The sequence below is a fragment of the Oratosquilla oratoria genome, chromosome 27 (genome assembly GCF_046742065.1).
Source record: "Oratosquilla oratoria isolate Oo_2021 chromosome 27, ASM4674206v1, whole genome shotgun sequence".
NCBI lineage: Eukaryota > Metazoa > Arthropoda > Malacostraca > Stomatopoda > Squillidae > Oratosquilla > Oratosquilla oratoria.
In genome coordinates this window covers 37,558,307-37,580,867 of record NC_134803.1, presented here as the reverse complement: position 1 = coordinate 37,580,867, position 22,561 = coordinate 37,558,307, and positions in this window count along the sequence as shown.

The window sequence follows — 22,561 nt, the reverse complement described above, 5'->3', positions numbered from 1 at the left end:
GGGTGAAGAGACAGAACGAATTCATTTTGCAGAGATTGTTTTCCACGCGAACTTCACACTTATGTCCGGTACAAGCAACAGGCGGGCCTTTAATTATATTGACTGATGTAGCAGCGTGGACAAGTGCTAGAAGACCTCCCACCAGAAGTATTTTCTTCAGGATGTTATAAGTAGCCATTGCGACGCTTATGGCTAAGAGCGACTGGTGGATTTCCAACGGGTTTAGGTCCGGCAGGGTAAGACACTGTCAGAGTTGCCACAAGTCGTGAGACAATTAATAAAGGCAGGGAAAACCAGACCTGTGTGATTCACCACAGTCATTCATCACGTGATGAGCTCGTCCTCGACAGCCATTTTCCTCCTGGTCTGTGCCTTACGCGCCTTCACACATCTTGATGGCGCAGTTGTAACGATCGCAACTGCTGTCGCAGCGGTTCGGGTTCGAATCCTGGCCAAGGCCGAAATAATTTTAGTATCACTGCGCTTCGAATCGTTACTCCAACTCTCGTGGGCGGGGAGTTAGGTGTGTGTGTGCGTGTAAGGTCACAGTATCTGCCCATAGATCGGTCATACGAGCTCTGAGCTCTCTTCCGGGAGGAATAATAGCTGTCGATCACGAGTCCAGCACGTGATCCAAAGACCAAGGTGAATATCGGTTCTAATAATGTTTGCTATATGTCAATGACGTGGACGAGGATGTGAATGTTACATGAACTTTGCAGATGACGCAAAACTGTTGAAGAAAGTGAGTACTGAAGCGGATTGTTATTCACTGCAGAGAGATCTGAACAGAGTTTGGGAATTGAATCAGAAATGGGAAGTGGACTTCAACATTAGGAAGTGTAGCATAATGGAATATAAAATTAGTGCAAAAGAAGTAAAGAAAATGCATGGGATTTGAAAAAGACCTGGGAGTAATCACCTCAAAGGACAAGTCCCATGATAAACAGATAAACAAAGTTGTCGGAGAAACCTACAACTTGCTATGATCAATAAAGGTGTCTTTTAATTACATGGATGAAGAAATAGTAAAGACAATACTAGTTACACTGAAAAAGGCCAAAATTAGAGTACGCAGCGACACTATGGTCACCCAGTATTAAGAAGAATATTAAAATAGAAAATCTAGAGAGTAACTACGAAGATGGTCCCAACACATTCAAAGCTGTCATATGAAGAGAGATTGTCAAAACTAGAATTGCTGACTGGAACAAAGGAGAGAAAGAGGTGGCTTGTTGACCATCTAATCATGAGTGGTATGGAAGACCTTGATAGAGAAGACTTACTAAATTGGAATAAGAGGAATACAAGGGGACATGGAAGGAAACTCAAGAAGGACAGTTATAGAAGAACCAAGTAAATACTAGGTAAACACACACACACATGCATACACACACACACACACACACGTCGATCGGAGTGGCAGCGAAGTCTGGACTCCGGTGAAGTCTTCAAAATTACGAGGATCACATCGACCTGTGTTGTATTAATAGGGAAGGGAAAAGCTCGTGGTGTAGTGGGAAGGTGAAGAAAAAGAAGAAGGGGAGGGATTACTGAGGAAAATAGAGGGAAATGAGGAAGAGGACGAACGGGCCCCATCCTAATTAGGAGGAGCGTAAGCAAACGGGGGCCAGAATACACAAACGAACAACAAGGAAACAGAGGTTTCAAGAGCAGAAATATAGATAATAGCAGCTCAATGGAAAGAGAAGATAACTGCTTTTATGGATTTAAAGAGGGAGGAGGTGACAACATCCCCCGACTAGTAACTCTAGAGAAACTAAAAAAAAAAAGCGAAGAATGGGAGGTTAGGTTTGACTAATTAAATCTAGTTACCGAGAAAGTTGATAAACTGGAAGAACTAAGAAAGGAGAATCAAAATCTAACTAAAGATATAGAAGAATTAAAAAGATACTTAAGAGAAGTAAAGGATGAGAATGACGAATTAAAGAGGAATAATAAAGAAAATAAAGATTCCATAGAGAACAATTAAATTGAATTTAGAGGTGTAATGGTACAGCAGATGAAAGAACAAACTAAGGACACGGTTATGAAAGTGATGAGGGAGAAGGAGAATATGATAAGAGACTTAGCTGACAAAAAGAAATGTATAATTATATTAGGGATGGAAGAGAAGTATAATCAAAATAGGACTACAAGAATGAAGGAGGAAAAGGAAAAAGTAAATGATATATTAGAAGTTGTTCAAGAAGATGAACCAGAAACAGGGAAACAAATAGAAGAAATGTATTGGCTCGGGAAATACAATACAGATAAGACCAGACCAATTAAGGTTAAATTCAGGTCACAAACGACAGCAGAGAATACTTAAGCAAAAACAGGGAAACTAGCAGACAGTGAGCAATATAAACAGATATGGATAAAAAGAGAAATTAATAAAGAGGAGAGAGAGGAGAAAACAAAAAGACTATAAGCTAAGGGGGGAACCGAGAAAAGAACAGAGTCAGAAAAAGAGAAATTCTATTGGGGAGTAGTGAATATGAAAGTGAGAAAATGGTTCATAGCAGAGGAAAACAGAAGGGAAACGGAAAACACAATGGAAGTAGCAGAAAATTAAAAGTGTCTTACAAAATATAGATGGTTTAATAATAGGCTTGAACGAACTGAATGATTATCTGAAGGAAAAAGAACCGGACATAATGGGAATTGTAGAGACGAATTTGAAAGGTCCACTACCACCTAACAGTGTAGGACATGGTGCATATAATTACTGGATTAGAAACAGAGAGGTAAAACAAGGGAGTGGAGTTATGTTCCTAAGAAGGATATAAATGTGAGGAATGTCACATATGGAAAGAATAGAGTAGAGATGATTATGATGGAAGTGGAGGACAGGGGTGGGAAAAGCAGGAAGTTTGTAGTAAATTATGTGCCTCCTTAAACGGCTTCGTGGGAAGATAGAGAACACAAAAATATGTTAGAAGACACAAGGATAACACCAAATAAGATAATGGAAGATAGAGGAAGAATAGTTGTAATGGGTGACTTAAATTGTAAAGAAGTCTGCTGGGAAGAGATGACAGTGAAGGGTGGAGACGACCTATGGGGAAGTGTACTACTTGATATGATTATAGAACATACAATGACGCAATGAATGAAAGGAAATACTAGGTATAGAAATGAGGAAGAACCATCGAGACTGTATCTAATAATCACATCATCAGAACCTGAAATAGTGGACAAGATTAAATATAAGACACCAATGAGTAAAAGTGACCACATATTGGTTGAACTGGAACTAAATGAGGGAAAATACATGAAAAACGATCAATAGAGAAAGGGAAGATTGATGTCTGATTTTTTTTTTAATAAAATAAGAGAATTCTTTCAAAAAGCTGACTGGGAAAGAATACACAAGGAGGAAACAACAGTAGAAGATAAATGGAATATTTTGACAAAAATTTATAAAGAAGGAGTAGAAAAGTATGTCCCAAGACAAAAACAAGAAAAAAATATGTAAAGTGATGGTACAACAAAAGATGTAGAGAGTTAAAAGACAAAAGAGGTAAAGCTTGGATAAAATTGAAGAAATACAAAAGACCTGTAAAATGGAAAATATATGCAACTTATAGAAATGAATATATACAAGCATGCAGAGAGGAAAAGAGAAAATACGAAAAAGATGTCATAGAAAAAAGTAAAGATCAACCAAAACTATTTTACAGATTTGTAAACGACAAACTGAAAAACAAACGAGAATTAGAGAAACTACGACAAGGAATTGAATACACAGAGGAAATAGAAATGGCAGAAATTATGAACAAGCATTTTAAATCGGTGTTTACAAGGGAGAACATGCAACTTAGAGATGTCGAATGGGAGGAGAAAGTCCCCCCTATGAAAGAGATAGAAGTATCAAGGAATGAAATAATGAAACACTTGAGTAATCTCGATGTCAGAAAATCGCATGAACCAGATGAAATGGGAAACTGGATTTTGAGAGAATGCAGGAATGAACTAACAGACAACATATATATTCTAATAAACAGTTTATTGAAAGAAGGAAAAGTTCCAAACGATTGGAAAAGAGCAAATATAATACCAATATATAAAGGGGGGAACAAGGAAGACCCAACTAACTATAGACCGGTCTCTCTAATAAGTACGATAGCAAAACTTAGTGAATGATCAAAATTAGATGGGTAAGGCATTAGGGAAAAAAACTAAGTAAATCCAAGGCAATTTGGATTCAGACAAGGACGATCATGCGTCACAAACTTAATGTGCTTTTATTCAAGACTAATAGATGTAATACAAGAAAGAGATGGATGGGCCGATTGTGCATTTCTAGACCTGAAAAAGCCTTTGATAAGGTGCCACATAAGAAGTTGCTTAAGAAATTAGAAACTGCAGGAGGAATACAGGACAAACTGCTGAAGTGGATGGAAGACTTCTTGCATGAAAGAAAAATAAAAGTAGTGATAAAAGACAAACACTCAAATTGGGATGAAGTGATAAGTGATGTTCCACAAGGAACAGTTCTGGCCCCAATAATGTTTGCTATACATTTTAATGATATGGATAAAGGAATTGAAAGTTATATGAGCTTCTTTGCGGATGATGCAAAATTGTTGAAAAAGTGAACACTGAAGAAGATTGTGAGTCGCAAGAGAGTGATCTCAATAAAGTAGGGGAATGGAGTAGGAAGTGGGAGATGGAATTCATTCAATTCAATGTTAAGAAGTGTAGTATAATAGAATTTGGAAGAAGCAAAAAAAAAAAAAAAATCGTGGGATCATAAGAATTGGGAGAAGAAATAAAAAAGTAGAAAATGAGAAGAACCTGGGAGTCATTAATATGAATAATATGTCCCCCTGAGAAGCATATAATTTTTTTTGGAGAAGCTTATAATCTAATAAGAACAATCAAGGTGACATTTACATACCTGGATGAAGAAATGGTGTAGAAAATACGTCACTTTGATAAGACCAAGATTGGAATATGCAGCGACGACGTGGTCAACAAGTACAAAAAATGTATAACAAAACTTGAAAGAATACAAAGAGCAATTACAAAATTGGCACCAACACTCAAAACTATCATATGAAGAGATACTAGCAAAACTTGAGCTACAGACATTAGAGCAAAGAAGAGAGGAGACTAGATAACTAAGTAGTAGTTATAGTTTGTATTTCGCTTTTATTTCATACCCGGTGCAAGAGAACCTCCAACTACAGCCAAAAAGCACGCTGGCAATTAAACTGATAGAACTGATCAGCAAATCAAAAACAACGCCAGATAATGACATGTAAATGGGGGCCTGTCCAGAATTATTTTTCTTCTTCACTGGGTGAAATAATTGGTGTGTGCAAAATACTTGAGATAGAAAAAGTGAAAATTTTAGATCACGTCGAGTGAATGCAAACCGTAATCAATCATAAAAACAAACACATCCGACACATAGCAGGCAAATACAAATAGAAAAATTTCACGCTCAATCAGTTTACAAGTAAATCGTATAGACAGTAAACACGACTTCGAGGGATTTTCACAGGTAAGAGAAAGAAAACATGATATGTAGGAAGATAGAAGTGAAAGTAGGATACATAACGAAGTCGATCTTAGACGAGACAAGGTTTAAAAAAACACAAAGTTGGGTTAGTTGAATCTCAGCCCCATGTTATGTACTGTACAATAACAATGGCCACTTCAATTAACTGAGTTGAACTTAGATAAGGAACGATTCCTAGAACAGCGTGAGCAATGATTAACTTAGATGAGTAGAGAGAGAGTGTAGAGGATATTTCATAAGAAGCCTTGGGGCTACACAACTTGGGCCCAGTTTTTATGAAAGAGAACGAACCAGAAATATTCTTTTCAACATTCGAAGGCACAGCCACAGTGAGACAAAGGGGATAGAAAAGGGACCTTTAGTCAGCAATGATAAAGCCTAACCCATCCCCAAAAAGCCTTAAGTGTCATAATATGCAGTATTTGACGAAGGTATACATGATATGGGCTCACTAATCGCCGACCAAAGGTGATCAAACCCAAAAAATGACGGGTTTTGCTCAAATGCACAATTTCATATAAAAATTTAGCATGTGGTTGCATTTTTTGACGTATTTTCTTTAAAATGTGTGATTTCCCTGTAATTTGATCAAAATGAAGTTATTCTTTTATCCTCTGCAAAATTACCGACCACAGCTACAAATACCGTCTGACTCACTAATAGCTGACCAACGCCGACCAAACCTGAACAAGGAGAGTCTTTGCTGAAATGCGCGATTTTATATAAAAAACTAGCATATGGTTGTATTGTTTGACCTGTTTTCTTTAAAATGTGTGATTCCCATGTAATTTGATTTAAGAGAAATTATGTTTTTATCCTCTGCAAAATTACTGACCACAGCTACAAATACCGTCCGACTCACTAATAGCTGACCAACGCTGACCAAACCCGAACAAGGACGGTTTTTGCTGAAATGCATGATTTTAAATAAAAAATTAGCATATGGTTGCATTATTTGACCTATTTTCTTTAAAATGTGTGATTTCCATGTAATATGATCAAAGAGAAGTTACGTTTTTATCCTCTGCAAAATTACCGACCACAGCTACGATTCGTCCAACCCGCCATCTATGATCACAGGTGGTATGGATCAAACTACACTCTATTAAGTATCTTACTATTGTGTTATTAGTGTAATAGATTGCATATAGTTGAATTATTTAAACTATTTTCATCCTTGACTGTATTCAGCTTTGGCAAGAGATGCCCGCCCATTGAAACCAATTACGGTGGCCTTAGAGAGAGAGAAAGAGGGAAGGAGAGGGGGAGAGAGAGAGAGAGAGAGAGAGATAGAGATAGAGGACAGTGAACAGAGATATCATAAAAGATAAGTAAATAAAAAAGACAAGGAAGAAAATTAAAACATAAGAAAAAAGAGAAGACGAAGACACAGAATGGTACTTACAAACAAATACAAAGAGGATGAGTAAGTGGAGGAAGAGAAAGAGAGAAAAAAAGAGCAGAGAATAAATAAGTGAAAGAAAATTAATGAAGATGAAACCATAGGAGGCAACCTTATTTAGGAGGAAGAGAGATAAAGAGAAAGAGAGAGAGATACAAAGAGGAGGGAGAGATAAAAAGAGACACAGATAAAGAGAAAGAGAGATGAATACAAAGAGATAGAGATAAAGAGAAAAAGAGAGGTAAAGAGAGAAAGGGTGGTACAAAGAGAGGTGAGAGAAACTCCTGGGCTGCCGGATCCATGAGCTTGTGAAGCGAGGATGAAACGAGTGCGCCACAGCGAGCGCAATGTCATCCTTGCATCGTATTGACAATCAATATCTTTTGCCATCTGGAAAACCTTTTATCCCATAGGATACATCCCACGTGACCTCCAGGTGACTCTACCTCCCCGACGAAGCCCCACATCTTCAAGGGGGGGAGGGGGCTTAGACCCCCCCCCCCAACGCCTTTAGAACGATGTCCTAACCCCTACAAAAAAAATAATAATGATAAATAGAAAAAAAAAAAAATAAATAAATAAATAATACATAAGATTTGTGATGATAATGCAAAGGTGCCATCAAATGATTTAAATCACTTTTGGAGACACCCCCTATCCCCACTTCATTAGTTTCACAGTTAAACAGTTCATGTGCGCATGTGCATACACACACACGTTATACATAAACCCATGCATGTATACACATGCAGGCTGATGTACGTACGTACACACATATACGACCACATTTTCTTTTCATGACAAAAATATGATTACCATAACTTACATTACATTACATTTAAGTAACATTGATTACAGCTCTTCACACACCATTCACATTCATACATACACCCGGGTATATATTGTAATTAATTTCCACGTCATTTTGTTATTGTAAATACTGTTATCTAGACATAGGTATGTTAATGACTTTCAATTATGTAAACATATGACCATACGCGTACAATGAGAGGGAGTGCATATTGTACACTGTGTACAAAGGATTGTTAATCAAACAGCCTTCAAAGGACTGCAGACTGTCATTCTCCATCAAGTGTTGTAGTCCAATATTTACGACCACAACATTCTCACGCACACACACACAATTCCAAATAAAACACATCATGGTACTGTACTACACAGCATGGTCTTTTTCTTGTAATTACAGTTAAGTAAATACACAGAGAAAGGTGCACACACGCACACAAAGGCGAAGAAAAAAATAAATAAATCAAATAAAATCCTGTTTCCATATATGGTCTGTTACGCAGAAGAATGAACTAAAAGAGGCTCCATAGGTTCATTGTTCACAATGTTCACACAAGAGATAAATAATAACAACAATAATATATATACACATAATCATATCCTTAATTATGTAGGTATAAGTGAGCGAGAGAACAAGAGATAGGAAGAGAGATAGAGAAAGAGAGGCAGAGCACAATAGAAAAAAAATATCAGACAATGCTTTACCACTGCAACCTTGTCTACTGTACCTACCTCCTCCTCCACCTCCTCTTCCTATTCACCTCTGACACAATGGGAGGAATCTGTCTTCTTGACAACAACGAACCTTTATTCATGACTGTACAATCCTACAGCTTTGTCCATGGTAACTAGCTCTTCTATCCTTGAGAGCTTTGTAAGGATGCTGAGTGGTTCTAGGCCGTAGAGGTATCATTCTAACTCTCCCCATCCCTATGCTCTAATGTCCTGGCAATTGGTTATTTTTGTACTGTTTATTTGTGTCAATTTTTATCTACATATTATTATTTGTCTATTTATTTAGTATTTTTATTTTAAACCCATCTTTGTTTTGTGTGGCTTTTAATGTATAATTATGCACATACAGGAGTCCCTCAAATAACGCGGATTCGAATAACACGGATTCAATCATATGCGGATTTTATTTCAAAACTATCTCAAATGTAGAGAACTGTTTTAAAATTCGCGCCGAGTCGGGCACGCATACGCACGCACGCGGCTACATCGCAAACATTTGTGGTGACTGCTCTCTATTTTACCATATACAGTCGATCCTCATATAACGCGGTCATTATGTACACTGGGAACTGCTCAAACAAGGGTGTGGGGCAAGGGGATAGCTGTGGGTGGCTGCCTGCGGTTACGTGTCAACCTCCGTGTACTGATGCAGGAGGGAGGGAGGGGGAGTAGGGGGGTAGCCAACAAGCTTTAGCTTGCCACTTCCACCACCTGCGCCATGCTATCATGAAAGTTTACCACCCTAACCTGTTGAAGTGTAATGTTTCTTTTGTTTGGAACACAACTAATAACTCTGATAATGACTGCGCTTGTCGTGTCTTAATTTCTCTTATGAGGTTCATGTTGTTACTGGCAGTGGTGGTTTGGGAGATCAGAAACAGACATATACATGCTTACACACGTGTAGTCACGCACACGTAGACACGTGTTAGACAACTAGTGTATGTTGTGAATGCGCATGCGTGTACACACAAATACGAACACAGACACATGCACGTACATGCTTACTTGTACATGTGAACACAGACACATACACGCACGCACACACACACATACGCCACACACACATACATATGCCACATACACACACACACGTGTATACGCCACATACACACACATGTCTATACGCCACTTACACATATGCATATACGCCACATACACACATGTATATACAGGTAGTCGTCGACTTACGACTGAGTTCGGTTCCGACAGATAGGTCGTAAGTCGATCTGGACGCAAGTCGGTCTTTATATATATACAGTACATATTACCCTTTAAATATTTTTTTACTGTATATATATATATATATATATATATATATATATATATATACATATATATATATATATATATATGTATATATGTATATATATATATATATATATATATATATATATATACACATACAGGGTGTTCCAAAAAATTTGACGTCATTTCGCAGGCCAATAATTTTGGTAATTTTCGTTGAAACGACCTCAAATTTTCACAGCTTGCATAGAAACAGTTCAAGATTTTATGTTTAATGTTTGACATTTATCTCTTTTCAGGTTGAGAAATGCCGTTCACTTCAAAAGAAAAGTCTTTTTGTGTGTTGGAATATGCTCAAACACAGTCACCCAAGACCGTGCAGCGTGCCTTCTTTGCAAAATTTGCCAAAAATGCACCAACTAGTAAACAAATTTGGACCTGGCACCAAAAATTTAAAGAGGAAGGCTGCTTATGCAGGGCTAAAGGATCTGGACGGCCATCAACATCGGAAGAGAAGGTCGAGAAAGTTCGTGAAACATTCCTGCGAAGTCCCCAGAAGTCTGTAAGAAGAGCAAGTGTGGAAACCCAGATTCCTCGAACAACAGTTTGGCGCGTTTTGAGGAAACGATTGCAAAATGAAAAAAAGACGAAGAGGAAAAATTAGTAAACATGTGCATAATTTGCTGCTGAAATGGCCACCACGATCACCTGACCTGACACCGTGTGATTTTTTCCTCTGGGGATATGTGAAAGGACACGTCTATGTCCCCCCTCTTCCTGCTAACGTTGAAGAACTCAAGCAGAGAATCACTGCCGCACTGGAGAATGTTACCAAAGACATGCTGCAGCGTGTTTGGCACGAGTTTGAGTACCGACTTGACGTGTGCAGAGTCACAGGCGGCGCTCATATTGAACATTTGTGAAACTTGTGAAATCGGTCATAGAATCTACAAATCTTTGTTTTTTTCTTTGAAATGTCAACTAATAAAACTTATGATGTTCAACATAAAGTTTGTGCAGTTTCATTGAGATGCACTGAGTAGTTTCCTAGATATTGGCATTTAAAATAATCTTAGCATCTTTGAACTATGTTGTACAGTATTTTTTAACCTTTTTGTAGTTTTATCTGATTTTCTTTGGGAAACATAGCCTAGGCCTAAGCATACTGAATAAAATCCTATCATCTTTAACCTATGATATTTAATACTGTATTTTTTAACTTTAATATTATTTTACCATCAGACGTATGCATACTGAATAAAATCTTATTATCTTTGAGCTACGTTGTTTAATATTCATTAACTTTTTTTTATAATTTTTGTTAGGAAACATAGCCAAGGCTGCATACTGAATAAGGTCCTGATCTTTGACCTACTAATACTTTTTGTTGGTTACATTAAAATCATTGTAAGGCAAAATTAGGATTTTTTTTTTTATTTCAAAACACATTCATTTCGTTTACGTACTGTACCGAAAATATTGTTATCGGCAACAGACTAGGCATAAACAAAGTTTACTGTTACATTCTATTAATTGCAAAACATAAAAATACAAAATGCTGAACTGAACATATTGTTATTGATAACAGACTAGGCATAAGAAAGTTTTACTGTTACATTTTATTAATTGCAAAACATATAAGAATAAAAAATGCAAGGCAAAATTAAGAATTTTTTTTATTTCGAAACACATTCTTTTCGCTTACGTACTGTACCGAACATATTGTTATCGACGACAAACTAGCCTAGGCATAAAAAAAAAAAACACTTTTATTGTTACATTTTGTTAATTGCAAAACATATAGAAATACAAAATGCAATGCAAAATTAGGAAACATTTTACTTCAAGGAAAAAAATTGAAAGAATATTTAGCTGGCTGGGATGCTGACGGTGTCGGCAGCCTGCCAAAACTATCGTACTCTCGTCTTACGGCGTGCGGAGTAATTGTTCTGCGCTGCCATGCATAACATTGCAGTTCTATTACTCTATTAAATGTTAAATATTATTGCACTATCTCGCGGTCGTAAAGTCGATCAGTCGTAAGTCGCATAGGTCGTAAGTCGACGACTACCTGTATGCACAAACACATACATACGCCACATACATACACCACATACACGCGCACACACACGCACGCACGCACACACGTACACATATATACGGTTCTCGGTATTTAATATGGAAAGTCAGCATACGAGGATTTGGTCATACGCGGTAATTTCAGGAACCTAACCCCCGCATTATTTGAGGGACTCCTGTACATACATACATAATATACATACACGCATATATGTGCACATAAACTGGGACAAGAGAGACACAAGAGGACATGGAAAAAAAAAACATAGCTACAGAAGAGAACTGAAGAAAAACAGTTTTCCACAAACTGGATAATGAAATAGTATGCGCAAAAACCATTCATGAGTTTGAAAGCAAACTAGACATTGCGAGATGCAAAGGTGGGACACCACGAGCATAGCTCCCCTTCCCGCAAAATACAACCAGGTAAATACATCTTCAGAGCTACATTTTCATCTTCCCACATTTTTATGACCGACTGATGATGTCATAACTTCTCTTTGGTCAAATTACATGAAAATCACACATCTCAAAGAAAATAGTTGAAATAATTCAACTGTATGCAATCTATTACACTGATAACACAATAGTAAGAAACTTAATAGAGCAGTGATTCTTAACCTGGGGGGAGCCCCCTCCCCCCCCAGGGAGGCGTAAGTGATTTTCAGGGGCTTGCGCGAGGCTCAGGAGAAAAGTAGAAATTTGACCAGTTACATGTTATTTTCTTGACAAGAAATGGGTCAGTAATGTAGAGGTAAGTTTATGAAATAATGCAGAAGTATCGTCATTACTAACTCTTCATTTTCAAAAGTCTCCCAGCCATACTAATACAGTCAATCTAGCTGATTTTTTGGCTGAACCTCAAATAAATTGCTAACAAAGGTTTAAACAAATTGCTAACAAAGGTTTTTAACTTGGATATTGGGCATGAATAACCTCTCTCTCGGATAAAAAAAAAAAGTTTACCAAAATTAACCTTGCAGAAAGGGGTCAACGGTGTCAAGAAAATTCGTAGAAAATGTGTCAAGAAAAATCGATGTCGGGGTTTTGGTATGTGACTTTTGTCTGCTAGTGGGTAACATAAACTACTATATATATATATATATGTATATGTAATATATATACATATATATATATATATATATGTAATATATATATATATATCTAATATATATATGTATATATATATATATATATATATATATATTTATGTATATATATATATATATATGTATATATATATATATATATATATATATTACCAAAATACCAAATACTTTAAAAATACCAAATGTAGCTATGTGAAATTGGATAAAACCAACAGTTTTCATAAAGTTAGATATAATTATAACTTCTTATGCCTTATTTTTGTCTCTTTTGATGTATTACTGTAGGAGCTTAATATTCTGTGATATTCTAATTTCATACATACATATACCAAGGCTTTTTCCCCCTTACAAGGGAGGTAGCCAAAAAGGGAAAGGCATAAAATCACTCCCACCCATTTCATCCCTGAATACACTCCACACCCCTCCCACCCTCCCTCTTATCTGAGCACCTCCTGGATGACAGGTCATCCCTGCACCTTGCCCACTGCCCTGAGTCAGAAGCAGTGTCGCAAGACACAGCACATCCACAGCAAGGCCGCTTCATTAAATCGGCGACCCCCCCTCTCCGTCCCCCCCTTGCATAAAAGGAGAGGACGGGGAGAAATCCCTTCGGGCTGCGTCAACTTTTGCTCACACATACTACCTCACCCCCCACCCCCCCGCCCATTCCACCTCATGCAATCACAACATCATCCATATACAACCATTCTCTATTCACCCCTGTCTTCTGTCCTCTCCCGTCCTTCCTCAACAGACATTCCCCTCTTCCCCAAAGCCCCCTTCACCCCATCCATCCACCTCATCCCAGAACGTCCCCTCATGTTCACTCCCTCCACATCTGCCTTCCATACCTCTTTTACTAGTCTTTCTTCACTCATTCTTTCCATGTGTCCAAACCATCCTAATATTCTTTCATCAACACTATCTCCCAACTCCTTTTCCACCCCTGTTCTCCTCCTCACCTCCTCATTTCTCACTCTATCTAGCCTAGTAACCCCCATCATACTTCTCAGACACCTCATCTCAAACACATTCAAACTCCTTCTCTCTTCCTCTCTTATGTTCCATGTTTCTGCCCCATACAGTGCTGTTGGCACAATCACTCCTTCATACAGTCTCCTCTTCGCATCCATTCCCAAATGTCTATTCCTCATTACACTTTTTAATCCACCAAGGCATTTACTCGCTTCTCTCAATCTACATTCTACCTCCACCTTCACTCCACCTTTTCCTGCCACATTTGCACCCAAATATCTAAAACTATCCACTTCCTCTAGTCGTTCTCCCTTAATGCTCTAATTTCAGGTTGGCCAAAGTGAAGTACCGATAACTATGGATGCTGACAAGTGTGCTATTTGCAACAATGAACTGTCCAGTAATGAAGAAACATTCATCATCAGCCAGAAGGGAATCGATTCCATTAACAGAGCTTCTGAACAACGTGGAGAGAAGATCATAATTCAGATTGGTCAACGTCTTCACAAGAAATGCAGACAGCGTTGGATCAACCCCAAATACATAGAAATTGACCATAAAAACAGGTCCACCCATGATGAAATGCCATCCCATGCAAGCCGCTCTTTGTGTGTGTTTAACTTTAAGGAACATTGTCTTTTTTGTGGCTCTGGAGCAAAATCTGATAGAAAGAAAAGAGGTGTTGATGTTTCCCATGTAGAAACTATTGAGTTTAAGGACAGAGTGTTAAAAGTTTGTGAGAAAGTCCGAAAAAATGATGGCTGGGCATCCACTGTTAAAGGTAGAATAGGTTATGTAGCTGACCTTGTTTCAGAAAAAGTACGTTATCACAGAACATGTTTTGCAAACTTTGATTCCAATAAAAACATTCCTAAGGCATTCTCTTCTGCTGATTCTTCTAAGAAACAAAACATTAGTAGACGGATTCAGAGAGAAAGCAGGCATTTCTGGAAGTTGCTAATTATTTGCAGCAAAATGACGAGGAGCAACTCACCATTGTCGATCTTGTTAAAAAAATGGAGGAAATTCTCGAGGGCACTGGCTTTGAATCATACAGTCTCTCATACATGAAATCTCGATTGCTAGAACATTTCAAAGACAAAATCATTGTGACTGAAATTAATGGGAAACATAATGTTGTTACATTCTTAAGTACAGCAAAATGTATTCTCCATGAATTCTATGCACAGAGCCGCTCAACAGACAATTCAGAATCAGAGGCCATTAGAATCATAGAGACAGCAGCCAAGCTTATCAAGAATGACATTAAAGGTATCCAGACAAGTCATTTTCTAGTGTTAGTTTATTATTAAGCATATAGCTACCTATCATTACAATTTAAAACACCAAGAAAATGTCAAGCTGGCTTGGGGTGGGCCCTGTGTGGGTTTTCATGCAAAAAATATTTTTTTATTTCTAATTTAATAAAGTTTTTTGTCAGGAAAAACATTTATTTTTGTCAGTAATTGTCAGGAATAATGGACATACTTGTCAGGAAATGTCAGGAATTTTATGTCTCGAAATTTTAATATTGTTAAGTTGGATTTTAAAGATGGCGGCCGTTGACCCCTTTCCGCAAGGTTAATTTTGGTAAACTTTTTGTTATCTGAGAGGTTATTCATGCCCAATATGCAAGTTTTCCAATGTATTGACCCCCCCCCCTCCTTGCAAGGGGGTCTATAGATGCAAGGGGGGCATGGAGGAAAAGAACAGTTCCTAGAGGGGGCGTGGTAGTAAAAAGGTTAAGAACCACTGTAATAGAGTAGTTTAACCCCTTCACTCCGGGTCAAAATCTCGCGGGCAGGATTAGCTGCCAGACGTGTGATGTTGCGTCATAATACTCGCATTATAGAAAATAAAGTAACCCCTGTATTGATCGTTCTCTTTCACCCGTGAATTTTGATAACCATAGAAAATATGATGAAGCCAGTTTACAGAGTATGGGGGTCACGCAGGTACAACTACAATAAATATAATCAAGACGCCGACATTGGCATCCTCGCGTATCCACTTTCTCCTCATGACGCCTACATAGGCGTCATCGTATGGAAGGGGTTAATCCATACCACCAATAGTGATCATAGGTGGTGGGCTGGACAAATTGTAGCTGTGGTCGGTAATTTTTCAGAGGATAAAAACGTAACTTCCCTTTGATCATATTACATGGAAATCACATTTTAAAGAAAATAGGTCAAATAATGCAACCATATGCTAATTTTTTTTATATATTTTTGCATTTCAGCAAAAACCGTCCTTGTTCAGGTTTGGTCGGTTATAAGTGAGTTGGACGGTATTTGTAGTTGTGGTGGGTAATTTTGAAGTGGATAAAAATGTAACTTCTCTTTGATCACACATTTTAAAGAAAATATGTCAAATAATGCAACCATATGCTAATTTTTTATACAGTATAAAATTATGCATTTGAGCAAAAACCGTCATTGTTTGGTTTGGTCGGCTTCTGGTCGGCAATTAGAGAAAATAATTGAAATAATTCAACTATATGCAATCTATTACACTAATAACAATTGTAAAAAACTTAAAAGAGTGTAGTTTGATCCATACCATCAGTGATCATAGATGCCGGGCTGGACGAATCGTAGCTGTGGTCGGTAATTATGCAGAATATAAAAACATAACTTCTCTTTGGTCAAATTACACGAAAATCACACATTTGAAAGACAATAAGTCAAATAATGCACCCATATGCTAATTTTTTTATATAAAATTGTGCATTTGAGCAAAAACCGTCATTGTTTGGGTTTGGTCGGCGATTAGTGAGACTGTTGTAAACAGTACATGCGCGATGGTGGCGCCACCCGCAGATTCGCTCGTACCTAATGAAAGAGAACCAGAAATATTCTTTTCAACATTTAAAGGGATAGCGAGACAAAGGGGATAGAAAAGGGACCTTTGGTCAGCAGTGATAAAGCCTAACCCACCCCCAATAAGCCTTAAGTGTCATAATATGCAATATTTGACTAAGGTATACATGATAATAATGATCAAATTAAGGATGAAATACTAAAGGCACATGAGATTACCCCAGAACATTTCAGAAGGAAATTCAGAGAGTTTAGGAGGGATATTGGTTATGGATATATGGATCTAGCCAAAAATGTGAGGAGTTACCTAGCCAAATGGCTACATATGGAAAATGCAGTAACTGTGGAGAAAATCAAGTACATGTAGATATTTGCAATTGAACAATTTCTTAACTTATTGATCAATGAGACTAGATTATATGTGACCATGCAGAAGTGTGAGACTTTAATATAGGTAGCAAGTTTTGCAGAAAATTTCACAATAAGGACAAGTGAATCTAGAAGAAATATGATACAAATTCCAAGGGGTGAGAACAAAGGCACGTATTCCGAGTCAGAAATATGTATTTACCTAGTTGTATTTTGCAGGAAGGGGAGCTACGCTCGTGGTGTCCTGCCTTTGTATCTCGCAGTGTCTAGTTTGCTTTTAAACTCATGAATGGTTTTTGCGCACACTATTTCCTTGTCCAGTTTGTTCCAAGTGTCTACCACTCTATGTGGAAAACTGTTTTTCTTCAGATCTCTTCTGTAGCTATGTTTTTAATTTTCTTTCCATGTCCTCTTGTGCTTCTCCTGTCCCAGTTTAACAAGTCCTCTCTATCCAGTATTTCTGTGCCTTTCATGAGTCTGTAGATGGTCAGTAGGTCACCTCTCTTCTTTGCTCCAGAGTCGGTAAATTTAGTTTAGCCAATCTCTCCTCATATGACAAGTTTGCGAGTGCAGGTGCCATTTTTGTTGCTGCTCTCTGGATTCTTTCTATTTTCTTTATATTCTTTTTGGTACTGGGTGACCACAGTGTTGCCACATATTCTAGTCTAGGCCTTATCAGTGTGACCAATATTTTTTAAATAATTTCTTCGTCCAAATATGTAAATGCCACTGATATTCTGTTTTTGCTTTTTCCAAACTCCATTATAAGATATTGAAGTCCACCTCCCATTTCTGACTCCAGTTCCATATTTTATTCAGGTCTTCCTACAGTGATTTGCAATCCTTTTCAGTTTTTACTTTCATTAACAGTTTGGCATTGTCAGCAAAGAAGCTCATGTAACACTTCGCATCCTCATCCATGTCATTCACATATATACCAAACATTATTGGAGCTGACGAGTTAAACACCATATAAGGACAGAGCCTTTATTTGTACGATGTTTTGCTTATTACAGCTTTTTCAAGTACAAGTTGAGATACATATGCTTGAGATTAAATAAGGGGAAAGGAGGGAATGGGGAAAGAAAAGAAGTAGGGGGGGGAAGGAAGAGGAGGAGGAGGAGGAGTAGTAGGGAGGTTGAATACTGGGAAAGGTTGAGAAAGCTGGCCCAAACGTCTGCGGGCAAAATGCTCACAAAGGGTGGTTTAATCTCAAGCTTATGTATCTTAACTTTTACTTGAAAAAGCTGTAATAAGCGAAATGATGTACAAATAAAGGCTCCGTCCTCATGTGGTGTTTAACTCGTCAGTCCTGTTGGCAACTGCTACTTTCATGCAGATAGTCGGAGGAAACAAGTCTAGTGCTTTAACTGTGGTAGATTTGGGCATAGAACTCAGGATTGTTATGCTAGACCAGGGGTCACCAAACTTTTTTCACTGCGGGCCGGATAACTGAAAGAATGACGAGCGTGGGCCGCATAATCGTTCTGTTCAATACTTGCAAGCTGGAACGAAAGTAAATTTAAGGCACATAGCAGTCAGGAGGTCTCTGCATGTGTGAAGATCTCCTAGTATTCTAAACATAATATTTAAATTTAAATTGTATCACAAAGTTTCGTGTTCCATACGTTTTATCAAGCAAATTCAAGTACTGTCGGCGGGCCAAATCCGGCCTGCGGTCCGTAGTTTGGTGACCCCTGTGCTAGACCAAATGGACAAAGGTATAGGCAGGAAAGAGGAAACAAGCAAACCAGGCAGGAGATAATGTGTATAGAAGGAAATAGGAGGGGAAAGAATCAAAACAGTAGATGCTATACCTGTGGTAAATACAGTCATGGGATGGAAAATTGCCCCAAGGGAAATGGAAATAAGGGGGACACACGAGACTCGAGACAAGGAAAGGACTCTAGCAAGACAAGGTACAAGGAAGTAGCAGGGAATAAAGATGATTGCAATTGCTATGTAGGTGAAGGTAGGTTAGACAAGATGAAAGATACAGGAGTAAACCAAGAGTGATTGCCTTATGTGAGAGATGCCAAGATAGGATTGCAGGGAAGTGGGAGGAAATATGTAGTCAAGGCTCTGTGAGACATGGGGATCCTACACCATTGTGAGGCCAAATGTGATACCAGGATTAGAAAATAAACACATAGGTCAGTTTACCATGGTGTCAGGTGGAGGAGTGATGACACTAGCACCCATAGCTAAGGTATTAGTTGAAATAGATGGTTGGACAGAGGGCATTGAAGTAGGAATAGCAGAACTTCCAATGAAGGGGATAGATGTCCTCCTTGGGAATAGTCCAGGTTAGACTAAAGATGGTAAATGATCCCATGACCAGACAGACAAATGATGACTAATCTGACAAGAAGGATTCAGTAGTAATCATTACCATATCTCAGACCAAGAAGGCACAAGAGGAATCTGAACAAAATGGAGACAACCTCAAATTCCTGTTTGAAGCAGATGTTGCAGACAAGACCCCGAAAGAATCATGAAATGAACTTAGCATGGAAGAGAAGCAGGTAGCAGCAGAAGATGTAGGTGGAGACCAGGGAGGCGATGCCCAAGCAGAAGAAATGATCCTTGAGACCCCATAAAGAGAGAGGAACTCATCTCACTACAACAGTAGGACCCATAGCTGAAGGAAATGTGCCAAACAGCTGAGGAGGAGCAAGAAGAAGAGGAGTGCACCAAAATCAAGTTAATTGTGGAAGATGAAGTACTTCTGAGAAGATATAAAGCACCAGAAAAGGTAGGAGGTGATGTCATAACACAAATTGTAGTTCCACAGAAGATTAGGGAGAAGATTGTGAGGCTGGATCATGAGGCTACCTGCACTTACCTTGGAGTCACGAAGACTAAACAGTGCTCAACGATTTTTATTGGTAACATTTGTCAGGAGATATTAAGAGGATAGTTAGGTAATGTATAGTGTGTCAGTTGGCTGGGAAACCTAACAACACTCCCAAGAAGGTACCCATGTGCTGAGTTCCTGTCATTGAGGAACCTTTCAGTAGAGTAGTTGTTGCTTGTGTAGGACCTCTTTCAAAGACTAAGTCTGGGAAGTCACTTCTGCTTACCATTAATTGTCGATCCACATGGTGTGCTGAAGCAATACTCCTGCCAAACATAAAAGCAAGGACAATCACCAAGGCCTTCATGTCTTACTTTAGTAAGATGGGTATAACTCGAGAAGTACAAGGTGAAAGAGGCACTAAGTTTTTAAGCGGGATATTCAAGTGAGACCTGGAAGGCTTCAACATATGCCATGAGATTGTGTCAGTATATCACCCACAAAGTCAAGGGAGTCATGAGAGGTTCCATGGAACTCTAAAACACATGATCAGAGCATTTATTTTGGAGCTTGAGAAGGATTGGGATGAAAGCATAGATTTGCTATTATATGCCTCTAAAATAACAAAGCACGAGGGTCTAGGATTTTCCTCTTTTTATATGATGTTTGGTAAAACCCCACCAGAGCCCCTAGCCTCCTTATATGAGATGATGTCAAAAGATTCAAAAGGAAATACCCCTTACTCAAAACTAGGTACTAACTTCAATTTTTTTAAAAAGTCAGAGAAATAGCTAAGAACCTAGAAAGGTCACAAGAAGTTTACAAAGGTTATAATGGTAGGAAAACTATTAGAAGAGAATTCAATGTTGGAGAATATATCTTAATATTATCTCCTCAGCTTACCTCACTGCATCCAAAGTAAGAAGTATTATTCAAGGTGCTTGAGAGAAGGGGTGGTGATAACTACATAATGAGAAATCTGAAGAGGAGATCAGGTGTGCAACAAGTACATATACTCTTGAAGGAACTTCATGGTGAATTGGAGGAGAAAGCAGTTGGTGCGATTGAAACAGGACATGCTGATGGAAACTTTGATTTGGATATTGGGAATCTAAATTTCTTTTATGATTTAGACAGGTCAGACATAAGTGAGGCATTAGAGGGATCTCTGTCATCACGAGTAGAAGAGGTGAATGAAGAAGTCCAAGCGCTCCTCTGCAAGAATGCCAAGATATTTTCCTCATGACCCACTGTTACTCAAGCTATATCACATGATATTGTCTTAGAAGATGGAGCCAAGCTGGTGAGGCAGACTCCTTACAGATTGTCACTCCAGAAGAAGAGGATTATGGAGAAAGAAGTGAACTAGCTTATGGATTGAGGATTAGCGGAGCCTAGTACCAGTCGTTGGGATTCACCCGCTGTGTTAGTACCAAAACCTGGAGGTGAGTGGAGACTGTGTTGGTTACAGAAAGGAGAATGTGGTCACAAAAGCAGACCCTTACCCTCTCCCCAGAATAGATGATCTCATTGAGGAAGTCACTGTAGTAAAGTTTTTATCTAAGATAGATTTGATGAAGGGATATCATCAGATCCCTCTTAAAGCAGAGCTACCAAGATATTTGCTTTTGTTACCCTACAAGGGCACTTTCAATACAAAGTGACCCTGTTTGGAATGAAAAATAGTGGAGCATCTTTTCAGTGCCTTGTAAATTGGCTAGTTGAGGGACTGCCAGGCATCAGAGCATACTCAGATGACATAGTTGTGTTTGCTGATACATGGAATGATCACATGAATAGGTTGAAAGGTTTACTTGACAGGCTGAAACAAGCCCAACTAACTGTAAACCTGAAGAAGAATGCCTTTGGAAAGAGCAGCATTATCTAGGACATCAAGTCAACCAGAACTGCATCACGCCAGGGTGAAGGACATCATGGAATACAAGATCCCAAAGACAAAACAGGGTACCAGAAGATTCATGGGCATGCTTTGGTTCTATTGAAGGCACTGTCCAAACCTTGCAGAGGTAGCTGCTCCTTTAAACTGCATGCTCTCTTATAGTCATTTCAGCCATTGAGGAATGTAAAAAGCTTCTCTCAGACTGTCTTGTCTTGATAGCTCTAGATTATAGTAAGACCTTTTATCTTTTTTGTGATGCCGATCATGTAGTGATAGGTGCTGTGCTTGCTCACAAAAAGGATGGTGTCATGAGGCCCATCTCATTTATGTCTCATGTAATGAACATAAGAACATAAGAATAAAAGAAACTGCTAGAGCCCATGAGGCCTACACTAGGCAGTTCCATGTCTATCACCACCTATCATCCCCATCCATAAAGTTATCTGTTTCTTAAAACAACATAGTTTTAGTGCACACTACATGGTTACTAAGTCTGTTCCATTCAATGACCACCCAATTAGTAAACCAATTCTTGCCTATTTCCTTCTTAAATCTAAATTTGTCCAGTTTAAATCCATTACTGCGAGTCCTGCCCTGTTGTCTTGATATAATGACCTTGTTTGCATCACCCTTTGATCCATTTAAACTCCTCAATTAGATCACCCTACACTCTGCATCTCTCCAGAGCAGTGTAAGTTAAGGTGCCTAAGCCTTTCTTTGTAAGGTAAATTTCTGAGCCTATGTATAATTTTGGTCATTCTCCTCTGTACTGATTCTAGTGAAAT